At 47.0% G+C, this 11,894-nt stretch overlaps 1 long non-coding RNA gene across 2 annotated transcripts; it reads left to right on the forward strand.

The window, feature by feature from the left end:
• Window positions 1-1,299: 1,299 nt before the first annotated feature.
• On the forward strand, window positions 1,300-9,607 carry LOC128084057 (uncharacterized). Of its 2 annotated transcripts, none has more exons than XR_008208317.1 (5): window positions 1,300-1,630; window positions 3,126-3,238; window positions 4,089-7,192; window positions 7,356-7,502; window positions 8,345-9,607. It is a non-coding gene; the product is annotated as an uncharacterized LOC128084057 (long non-coding RNA). The 2 variants fall into 2 exon arrangements; XR_008208318.1 differs by having other exon boundaries at window positions 1,360-1,630; window positions 4,089-4,270; window positions 7,341-7,502.
• The last annotated feature ends 2,287 nt before the right edge of the window (window positions 9,608-11,894 follow it).

Genomic DNA, 11,894 nt, shown 5'->3' on the forward strand with positions numbered 1-11,894 from the left:
CCGAAGGTGAGGCTTAAAAGTCAGAATCTCAAATATGCAAAGACCTTACTGGGTAGTAAAAAGTGTATGTTAAGGCAATGGCATAGTTTCCAGCTGAAAATAAAATAAGCTCAGTACACGTGGCTGATGGACGGGAGGCAGGGAGATGAGAATTGTCATAGCTTCTGTTACACAGCGCATGGCATAAGAAGTGCATGTACTTGATGGCCTATAGTACAAATGTTTTAGTGTTTGGAGAAGGAAAGTGCATCCTTATTTGATGGCTTAAATATATTTCAGAGTGCACAAGCTCTCTACAGAGTGAATTCAGAGGAGTTTGCAGCTGTGAAAAGTAGCAGTACAAATTTAAAGGAGGGGTCTAGTGTCAGTCTTTCCAAGTAGGTTCTTTACAAAGTACTTGATATCTGGAGTTGTGAGGAGCTGAGAAGCAAACACAGGAGTTGATGCCTGTATCTGGCATGATGTTCAACAGGAAGCAGTTTCTGTAGCAGATGGCACACACTAATACTTGCCAAAGTCAAGTCCACAGGCTCAGGAGTGCAACAAGCTGAATTCCCTGGCTAGTTCCTCTTGAATGCAGTCCTTAGATTTTGGTCTCAACTGTGGCAACTTTTACTTTGAATTGTCTGTCCACATGCATGACAGGAATGAAAGAAAACACATGGCCTTCTGTGCCTGGTCTTTTTGTGGCCTTTGTCCAGTAACAGGAAAGTATATTTCAGGGTTTCTGTGCATATTCTGTGAAGCTCTCTTTTTTCACGCTGGTCTGAAGAGGACAAGCCTTATGAAGTTTACTCCCTAGTTTTATTGGGAGCGTGAGAATTTTCTTTTGAGGAGGCCGCAGCACAGTTAGGATTCTCTCCCAAGGAGGCTGTTCCCAGGGAAGCAGCAGGCATTACCAGGAGCTGGGAAACTTCACCCCTTGTGAGTAAATGCCAGCTGGAGCTGGACAAGAAGCACACTAGGGGTAGCACAGGCCACTGTCAGAAAATTCGTTTGGCTGATTTAAACCTCAGCGGTTTGTGATCTGTGACTAGCTTCAGCTGTGATCATTAGCGACAGAGAAACAAAACGTGCGTCACCGCTAGCAGCAGCCCAGCTGGTCTTGGGGGCGCCGCGGGAACCCACAGCGACTGCTCGCGGAACGGCACCGCGCCGCCGGGGCCGGGCCGGGCAGCGGCACACCGCGCCACTGCTGGGAGCGCGCCGCCAGCGGCGGACTGAGCCGCGTCACGGAGGCACGGGGCCGCCAAGGCCGAACGGAAACGCCGCTTCAGTGGCGGCCGGAAGCAGGACCACCATATTTGGCGTTTCCACCTCTCCTTTTATGGTACTTCCGAGGCCCAAAAAAGGCGCTTCCTGCTTCCACCCTCCCGGGATTGCGCGGTAGATTTTCCGGGAGCCCGCTGGCCTGAGAGCCGCCGCTGCCTGGGCGCGGTTCCGCCCTCACCCCGGGGGCGACCTGGCTGGTTCCTTGCACGCAGCGGGCCCTGAATTGGCTGCGGGCGGCTCTGGGTTTGGGCAGCGTCTGCTTCGCCCAGGGCCCACCAGTAGGCCCGGAGCCTTTCGGACGCCCAACCCGGGGGATCTGCGGCTGAGGGCCCCGGGCCGTTCCTCGCTCCGCGTTCCGGTGCGGTTTCTTTCGTAGAAGCTTTGTCGCTTTGTGTACGTCCGTCAGAAATAGGTTCGGTGCAGTTTAACCCGAGGAGTGCTGAAAAGGCCGTTGCCCGCGTTCAGACAGGCTTTTCTTCTGTAGAGCCTTTTCATAAGCTGCTGTTCACCTGGGGAAGTGGGGGCGGTCCTTGCCTAGGAGGCTGTTTTGCTCTTTAATTGCGCTGTGTGGCCTCAGAATCTTTCTAGATGAATAGATTCTTCAGTCGCTTTTCCTTCAGAAATGTGTTTCTGGGCTGTAGGCCGGCTCTGGTGATTCTGAAGAACCCACCTTCCCCTTGTGTGCTATGTGGCCTTGTTGCTTTGTGCCTTGTTTTGTTCTGGAAATGCTACTAGAGATAACAGTTGTGAAATACAACTGTAAAGCAATTTTAGTTGCAGCTGTGGATTGAAAGACAAACACTCTGTAGAGAATGAGTTTAGTTCTAGCACTTCTGATGGCGGCTCATATGTAGTCAGAAATCTGACATAAAGTTCAGGAAAGCACAGCAGCATTTTGGTTGATTCTATTGGTTAAAGGTTTCAGCTGTGATTCTTATTTTTGTGTAAATAAGCTTGAGGTGGTGAGAAACTCCAGGTGTACTCAGGTGAACTGGAAAGCAGCTCTGAGTCATGAATTTAGTGGCAGAAGCTTTCTGTAATTCTGACATTCTTCTCAAGGATGAGGACGTTTTGTGAACAAAACCAGGTCCCAGGAGTTGCAGCTGTGGCTGTAACATGCCAGAGGCCTGTGGTGTCATAAAATGAACACACAAAGATCTTTATTTTTTAAAATGTGTCAGCATGAAAATGGAATAGCTAATAAGTAAGCAAATGTTGATAAAAACTTGCTAAGAAAACTGTTGTAATTGATCAAAAGAAATTCAGTTTCTGGTCTGTTGTCAGAGGTAGTCCTGGAATATTCTTCTAGCAGTTGTGACCTGTGGCTAATAAATTTCATGAGCTGGAGCCTCTCTTGGTGGTTTTTTTTTGTGTGACTCTATCCAGATGATTTATGGAGTTGGGCAAGGTCACAGTATTCATGGTATTTGACTGAAGGGTGAGTATTAGTGTATCCAGGTGCTGTCAGAAGTAGAAACTTCTGTGTGCTTAAACTCTCTACTTCATAATTTAGTTTGATTGCTATTAAGACTTACTGCAGAATGTGAAGATAATAAAGTTTCTGTGATAGGGGAAACCAAGTTTTGTAGCTTCTGTGTCTGTTTTGTAAAGTGAGTGGTTTGTACCTCCTGTCATCCTTTCCTGTACCTCGTGTCATTCTCCTTTGTTGTTTCTGATAAGTAGAGGCCTGCACTATCTGCAGTATTCAGCATGTCCCTGCTTGAGCAGGTTTGGCCAGATGACCCCCAGAGGTTCCTTCTAACCTAAACCGTTTTGTGATTCTCTGATGTAGGATGAATATAGATTAATTGAAGTATATATTTTTGCCTCCTATGTTCTTTATTACTTGTCAGATATTTCCAAACATTCCATCTGGCTTTTGAGCAGTGATCTGATCGCTCCAGTCACTCCAGAATGTGGAGACAAAGCAGCAAGAGTCGGCAGAAGAGAGGAAATATGGCAACAGGTGAACCTCAAATAACTAAATATTAGTGCAGTAAATTCAAGATTGTTGCACGTATAATGGAAACCAGAGAGGAAAAAAAGCCTCTGGGGAGAAGTCTTGTGCATTATGGGGTGTCTTGTTGGAATCTTGTGTTACAGGAAATTGAGGCTGCCTTGTAAACTAAAGTCTTTATGTTAAAAAAAAAAAAAAAAAAAAAGTTAACAGTAAAACATTCCCCACTTGTAGAATGTGTTGTGTTTAGGTAGTTCTTGTAGTAGTTCACTGGGTCTCACGTGTTCCTTTTCTTGCTTGGAGGAAGGCACCTCTGTGAATGTATTTCCTTATTGCAGCATTTTTATATGGGAAGGACAGACATCTGTCTTTTTTTCAACATGCTGCAGTTTCTGTTTTTGAAAAGCAATGGCAGTGAATAGGTGAAACACTGGGTGAGAGGAGACTGTCATGGTTATCATAACCAGGAGACCAAAGAGGGAGGATGGAATGCTCTGTCTGAATTTGTGCACAGTGACAGAGTTGTCATGGCAGGAGATACAGACAGAGTACATGCTCTTTTTCTCTAAAGATGAAGTTGCCACCGTTTCAGTTCTTATCACAACTTTAAGAGATAGTGTTTCACCACAATAGTACTGTTAAACAAGCTTTTAAAGTTATTTTGCTGTGTGTCACCTACCTTTGCATGTCAAACCTCTGTCTTATTTCACAAAATTTATTCTATTGGATAAAGGACTGTGGTGTTGCTGTCTATTAGAAGACATGTTGTAAGTTCCTCTTGAGCACCATACAGAAACCACTGTATAACATCCCATTTCTTGCATCTCTGTTCTCTCTTCCTGTCTTTTTCGTACCATAGTGCTAATCCAGAGCACAGTGTTTGGAGTCACTATGGCATGCAACCAAGAGCATTTGTGGCTGTCCAATGATAACCTGATTGTGAAGCTTTAGGCTTGCTGTTGAGGCTGTCTTGTTTGTCAGGAATTTGTCTCCAGAGTGAGTTTTTTGAAGAAGGAAGTTCCAGCAATCAGTCACATCCAGGTATGAAATCCTTTAATTTGGTTAGAAAATTGTTAGTTGCTCTCTATATGCACACTTATTGACTAGTTTTGTTCAACACAAAGAGTTGCCACACAATTAGATATCTTCTCATTTTGTGGATTACTGAAAGGCATTTCCTTCTCCCAAAAAATCTTTGTGTAAGTTACTTCTCTTAATGATATATGAGCCATAATTTCTTCTCAAGCAGAACAGAGAGAGAGAGAGAAAGCACATCTGAGAAATGTTCACCTGTCATTTCACTATCTCATTTGGTGTTTTGGAACTAGGACAATATGAAGTTTATGTAGTGGAAATGCTAAGTTATGGCCTGAAACAGTGATTTGAGCACCTGGTGGGAAGGCAAGGCTAACAGGAGAGCTCAGGTGCAAGCAGTGTATCTGAGTGACTGGAAGGAGCGGAGCCAGGATCCACCTCTTCCCAGACCTCGTTTAAGGGTTGGCAGTGGAGGTGAGGGCTTCTCTTGCTGGAGGTCTCTGCCTACCTGAGGCCGCTTCTGTTTAGTATCGTTATTAATGATCTTGATGAGGGGGTTGAGTTCACTCTCAGTAAGTTTACATATGGCACCCGGTTGGGAGGGAGTGTTGATCTGCCAGAGGGGAGAAAAGCTCAACAGAGGGACCTGGATGGAATGGATCAATGGGCCAAGGTAAACTGTATGAGTTTCAAGAGGGCCAGGTGTTGGGTCCTGCATTTTGGTCACAACAACTCCAGGCAACCCTACAGGCTTGGGGAGGAGTGGCTGAAAAGCTGCCTGATGGAAAGGGACGTTGGTGTGCTGATGGACAGCTGGCTGAGTGTGAGCCAGCAGTGTGTCCATGTGGCCAAGAAGGCCAATGGCTTCTGGCTTTTATCAGGAATGGTGTGGTGAGCAGGACTGGGGAAGTCATCCTGCTCCTGTGCTCAGCACTGGTGAGGTCTCACCTCGAGTACTGTGTTCAGTGTTGTGCACTTCAGTTTGGAAAGGACATGCAGGTGCTGCAGCAGGTCCAAAGAAGGGCAACAAGGCTGTGAAGGGCTTGGAGAATATGGCCTACGAGGAGAGACTGAAGGAACTGGGGCTGTTCAGTCTGGGGAAGAGGAGGCTGAGGGGAGACCTGATTGCTCTTCCAATACCTGTAAGGTGCTTACAGTGAGAGTGGGGCTGGTCTCTTCTCAGTGGTGACAGGATGAGGGGAAATGGCCTCAAGTTGTGCCAGGGTAAGTTTAGGTTTGATATCGGGAAGAAACTTCTATACAGAAAGGGCTGTTAAGCACTGGAATGGGGTCCCCGGGGAGGTGGTTGGGTCACCATCCCTGAATGTGTTTAAAAACCATCTGGATGCGGTGCTAAGGGACGTGATTTAGCAGAGGGTTGTTAGAGGTAGGGTAGTATGGTTAGGTTGTGTTAGGACTTGATCTTTAAGGCCTTTTCCAACATGAGCAGTTCTATGATTCTCAAGGTAATAATCTATTTTCTGAAGTTTGGTCACTTATTTTTACTTAATGCTGAAAACCCACCAATGGGTATGGTTCGGAAATCTGTCCACTTGCTGAAATCACTGACCAACATCTTCAGGAGGACCTTGAGCTGATGTAACTCTGCGAGGAAGTTGTAAGCTGCACTGTACAATCAGCAACTTGAAAATGATTTCAGTTTAATGGACAGCAAAATGGCTGCTAGTGGAAGAACAAAATAATGCTGCAGGATCAAAGTGTACTATTAGGAGATGAGCAGAATGAATTGAGGCCAGTGGCAGTTAGTCAGTGCAGAGTTCCTGGCCTCGGATCTCACCTGCTCAGACTTGCTGGAGAATGTTCCTCCAGACTTGGTGGTTTTCCTCCCACTGAATTCATACTCTGTTACACTTACTTAGCATGTATCCCTAGGAGATGGTTGTAGAAGGAAAAGGAACAAGATCTGAAGCATTTTAAAAGCAAACAAAGGAGCATAAAGGAAAACTCACACCAAACTGCGCTGACCCAATGAAGGCAGCAGACTGAATGGTGGAAGGCCTTGAGAATTGTTTTGTTGTTCACTTGTGGTTACATTGGTCATGAACTTGCACACCTTAATTTCTCACACTTTGGATGCTGTAGCAGAGGGTGGAGGGGAGATTTCAGAGCAGGAAAAGTACTCTGGCCGCTTGGTGTTGGTTGGCTGATGGAGGCCCCCTCTGTCACTTTGCTGACGATTAATTTCACCAAAGCTCAGTGGCATCGCTGATGCAGCGGTTCCTTTTTTCATTCAGGCTGGAGATCCGGTCTCCTTTTCCTTTGCTCTGAATAGCACGGCGCTAGGCTTAACCTGGAGTGGCATTCTGAGCTGTGGCAGTGAAGTTCAGTTCTGAAGGAGGCTCCAACTCTCAGGCTGGTGCTGGCAGCAACAAGTGCCATCGTTCTGAGTATGTAGAGGCAGTGAGGCAGCAAAATAGAAAACAGGTGTTGGGGCTTGAAGCTCAGTTCAGAAAGAAAGGGGTTTTCAAGCATCGTCAGGACGCTACCAGCTCTGATAGTAATCACTGCTCAGAGTGGTCAGTCCTCCTAGGGTTCTCAACAAACTCAGGAATTTGGGGACAGCATGGAGAACTCCCTACTCCAACGAATGACATTCCTCTTCATCAGCCCAGACGTACCTTACCTCTGTCTTTTCTACATGTAAGAAAGCAGCCTCTCTGGTGCAACTTTTTCCAGTGTTGCTTACTTTGGAATGTGTAAGTGTGGAATCTGTCCCTCTCTGTCCTTTGCATGATGTCATTTCTCACAGCAAAAAGCTTTCTAAGGAGAACAAGCAGCAGCTCTGACATGATGACGCTGAACAAGCAAAAGGGAGACTTGAAAGCTTTGAGCAAAGAGAAGGGGGGGGAAGAAAGCTGGAAGCCTGTCAACATCTTTTCTACTTCCTTAGTAGGTACGCAGCTTCTCGTGCTGCTCCTAGAGCACACCTCCTGTCATAGAGGCTTCCCTGTGCCGGTGCAGTCTTGGCAGTGCGCTGCAGCGTTGCAGCATCGTAATTCTTTGTGGCGCTGGCCTTTGTGGATGCATGCATGAAGCATTTTTCTTCTTGTTGTAGACTAGCCCAGGGTAGTTGGCAAGCTGACTTTTTCAGATGCCTAAAAGCAAATGCAGAGCTCATGGATTTGGTCATCTTCACGCTGTGTAACTGTGTGTCCAGACGAAGAGAGGAATATCTGCTGTGTCAGCTTTCCCAAACAGCGCTTCTGGAGGAGATCAGGTATGTTGTAGCATAGGACACAGCCTTGCTGTGTTGCCTCAGTTTGGACAGTTTCTAGAATGGAAACCATTCTTGTGTGACGTCCTGTGCTAATTTGCAGATAATTTCCTGCATTCTGCTTATCCCGTTTCACATTAGTCCTTTCTGTAATCTGGAAAGGAGAAATTAACTTTGTTCTTTAGGAATTAATCTGTTTGTCTTTAGCCCCTACTTTGTTGCTCAGGAAGGCACTATTTTTGATCTAACTTAATGCCTTTCTGAAATTCAGTTCAATCTAAATTCTCTGCTGTCTAGTAAGAAGGACTGCCCACAGATTGCAGGCTGGGGCGTTACAGGCCAGTGATGAAGCTAACAAGGAGGCGTCTGGGTTTTAAAAAAGGAATCAGAAGGCTGAGAATCAGGTGCTTTGTTTGATGTTTTCACTGGCTGTCCTACTTCAAGATTCTGTTGGTCCATAGGCACGTCGGCTTGGTGCTTATGACTTCAGTTCTTATGATACAGAGCTGCACCTCTTGCTGCCTAGACCAAATACAGATATTGTTGGAGGAGATTACTCTATGCATTATATATGTATATTTTTAATGCTTTTAAAGTGTGAGGGTGGTATATGCCTTCAAACAAGTAGTGTCTAAAAGAAATGTATTTTTTTGTTCTTTTTTTCTTTTCTTGAGCAGTGGTTCAGAGAAATGTGGATGCTTTCTTCCCTGCTGCTATGTTTCCTATAGTGGTATTGTAGGGATGGTTTCTACTGTTGATTGCTTACTTTCTTATTTTAAATGCTGAAGGAAGTATACCATTCTTTTTCTTCTGCTTATGTAAGACTCCCTTTGTTTCCTTCCTAGATCTGAGCTGTGCTCTGGAACAGAATGTACAGCTGGATCTAGAACAGTTGCCAAAGAGGAGTCTGCGGACAAACGGTGCTGCATTTCCCAGAGGGAGGTCATCGAGCTCCTTGCCTTCTCGCAAAGTGTTCTTGTATTTTTCTTAAACAGCATTGCATGTTACTGCTGTACCGAGACTTTTATGACAACTCCATTATCTGTTTCCCAAAGGTGATGCTGAGAAACACGTCTCATGCATACCTCACGTTTTGTATTAATTCTTCCTTTGGGTCAAAAGCAGACCAAATCCTTGAAAGGAGGCTGAAATAAAACTGAGTAACTGTCTCACTGTTATTAAAATAGTTTGGCTGTGGTTCCTGTGGTCAGAATGCCCTGTGGCAGCTCCTGGCACCACTTGTGAATGAAAGAATTGATGACAAATTGCTTGATATCACGACCGATCTGGTGGATATTTACAAGCCTTGGGGGATCCAGACAGGATCTCAGAGTGGTGAGGCCAGGTCTGGAAGCTGCTACTACAGTGTTTCTTCTAAGTGTTGCTCAGCTCTTTTGCATTGCTCTTATGAGAGGTAGATTGTGGTTTTGTAGTAGAAGCTTCCAGTATTTTCTGTATGTAGTATAGGTCTATGCTGAACTTACAACCCTTTTGTGAAATAGCAGTTTTCCTTCCGCTAAGTAAGTTGCTAAACAGAGTAAAAAGTTAAGATCTGGGGCATTCTGATGGGGGTAGAACTGAGCCAGGCACAAAATAAGGCAAATACGCAGGGTGGAGAGAGCAGGACAGAACAAACGTGCTCATTCTTGGAATTGTTGCCCTCCATGGAAGAGTACAAAACATACCCAAGAAACAACAGGTTGGTAATGGACCTTATGTGGAAATGAGTCACAGCAGCAGCGTTGGAGAGCTTGTGAACCTGAGATGCGAGCGCCAGGAGAGCATTGCCTGCGTCGGGTTCAAGTGTATAGAACAGAATGAATTTTGAAGACTGGTGTGCAATTACTCCCTTGCTAACGGGGGTGTGCGCCCGTTACTGCAATAATAAATGAACCTTGTTGCTATCAGTAAGATCCTTGTCTAACCTGAAATTTTTGACTTGCAGTGTTTCTCACAAACGTGTAACAAAAATCAGGTTTGGTTAATTGTTCCAAGCCATCCTGGGCTTGGCTGCACACATCTGTCCGATTGATACCATTTTTTTTTTTTTTATTGCCTCAGGCTCTGTCTGGAAAAAAGCCAAATAATAAAAAGCATGACAACATCAATGTGCTGGTTATTTATTTATTGGCAGATATTTGTAAGCACGTAGCGCAGGTTCAGTGGGTTTGTCGAAGATGTCCTTCATTTTCTGTGTCGTCTCTTCTTCCCCCCCTTTCTCTCCTGTGTTTTTCCACTGCCATTAAAAGAGAAAGGGTTGCTGGGTGCCGTGCTGCAGATGCCCATCAGTCCTACAGGTGAAATGATTTTCACGGTCTCCGATGCCACCGCGTGGCCAATCGGCAGAACTACGTCCAAATTATTTCCGCGGTCTGTGGTGCCCCCTCGTGGTCACTTGGAGGAACAGCGACGAAGCTGTTTCCACGCTCTCTGGTGTCCTTACGTGGCCAATCGGGGGAATTGCGGCAGCTTTTTTTATGTTGCCGCAGGGAGCAGGACGCGTGCGCCTAGGCGCGTGGAGGTGGCGTGCGCACCTTCTCGTCCTTCTGCGCAGCCGATCCGCCGATCTTGGTTTTGCTTAGTTCTCCAGGCAGCAATGCGCATGCGCTAGAAAGTTTTCAATAGCGTACATGTTTTCAAAGCGCTGAGATGTGGGCGAACAGTCTATTCTTGGACCTCTGGCTTAGCAATGGTTTTATCTCTTCCAACCCGCAGTGCTCCTTGTCTATTTTCTTGGGTGGTTTTATGCCTGAGTCTATTTCGAGAACGGACTATTTAGGCTCCCAGCGGACCATGCATCTGACGCATGCGTAATGAGGCACTGAAAAAACTGAATGCATAGGTGTGTATCCGAAAATGAGAATACATAATCATGGGAGTATGCTGGCGCGTGCTTAGTCCAGTGCTGAGGCAGGTGCATGCACAGTACTGTGCTGGGACTGGCACGTGTGCACTCCAGTACCAAAAATGGCACAAGTGCAGTGCGGTGTGAAAACTGACATATGCGCAGTGCGGAGCCAAGGCTGGCACGTGCCCAGTACAGCGCTAACAATGGCACAAGCATCGTACGGTGCCCAGTGTGTTGCATGCGCCGTGCAGTGCTGGGACTGGCGCATGTGCAGACTACGACGTGTGGGCATTGCGGGACAGCGGATGGCACATGCGGAGTGCAGAGCGAACGCTGCCACATGCACAGTGAGCTACAAAGGCTGACACGTCAATGCAGGAAGGTGGCACATGCTCAGTGCAGTGCGATCAATGGCGCATGCACAATGCTCTCCTGCGATAGGCACGTGCGCAGTGCAGGGCCAAGAGCAGTGCATATGCAATGCTGTCATAGCTGGCAGTGATGAGACAGGCACATGCACAGTGTCGTGCGAATACCGGCACATGTGCAGCATGGTGATGCGACAGCTGCATGCACAGTACAGTGTAAAAGATGGCTCATGCATTCTCTGGTCCCAATATTCGCACACGCGCATTATTGTGCCTAAGCTGGTGCATGCACTGTACCATGCAATGGGCTTATGTGCAATTGCAGTGCCAAGGCCAGCGCATACTCACTGCGAGGCCGAGGATGGGGTGTACGCAGTGCTGGGTCGATGCTCAGGCATGCGCATTGCGGGGTTGAGACGAGCGCATGCACCGTGCTGTGCAGAATCCTGTGCGTAGTGCCTTTTTTTAATAAGGACAGGCGCATGCGTAGCACTGTGTCGTGAATGTCGCATGCGCTGTGCATATAGAACCTGCTCATGCTCAGTGCGGGACCGAGCCTGGTGCATGCGTACTGTTGTCTCGAGAATTGAGCCTGCATAGTGCAGTACAGAAACCGCTGCATGCGCAGTGTAGTCTCTAGATTCATACATGTGTATTGGTTTCTTGACACTTGTGGTGCTGTGCCGTGCTGCACGCCACTAGTGCGACTGCGAACCTCTGAGCTGATCGTGTTTCACTCCTGCTGACAATGCTTTTAAATGGCTGGGGGATGGTGCACGGCTTGGAGTGGAAGGGGAAGCCTGCTATTCCAATGCTGCGGCGAGCAAATTGGATGCCGCGAGGCGCTGAGGAGCATGTGTGAGTCAAACCCACCCATTCCCGGGTGGGCCCGGGCATAAAACAGTGGAAATAGATGAGGGCCATCCTGGATTAGAAGGGGAAAATATCGCTCAGCCGGCAGTCCAAGAATCGGCTGCTTGCCCGTAGCCGTAGTGGTTTTTCGAGACAGTTGCTGTTTTTAAGTTGCCGGGCGCATCTTCGCTATTAGCTGGAGGACTGATCACCGTAGAGAGTGGCGGATTAGCTGCGCAGAGCGGTTAGAATGCCACTTCCGCATTTTGTACGCGCATGCGTTGTGCTGCTTGTGGGACGCAGCGGCCGTTTCGCGCATTGGCCACG

The sequence above is a fragment of the Tympanuchus pallidicinctus genome, unplaced genomic scaffold (genome assembly GCF_026119805.1).
Source record: "Tympanuchus pallidicinctus isolate F22 unplaced genomic scaffold, pur_lepc_1.0 scaffold25, whole genome shotgun sequence".
Taxonomy (NCBI): domain Eukaryota; kingdom Metazoa; phylum Chordata; class Aves; order Galliformes; family Phasianidae; genus Tympanuchus; species Tympanuchus pallidicinctus.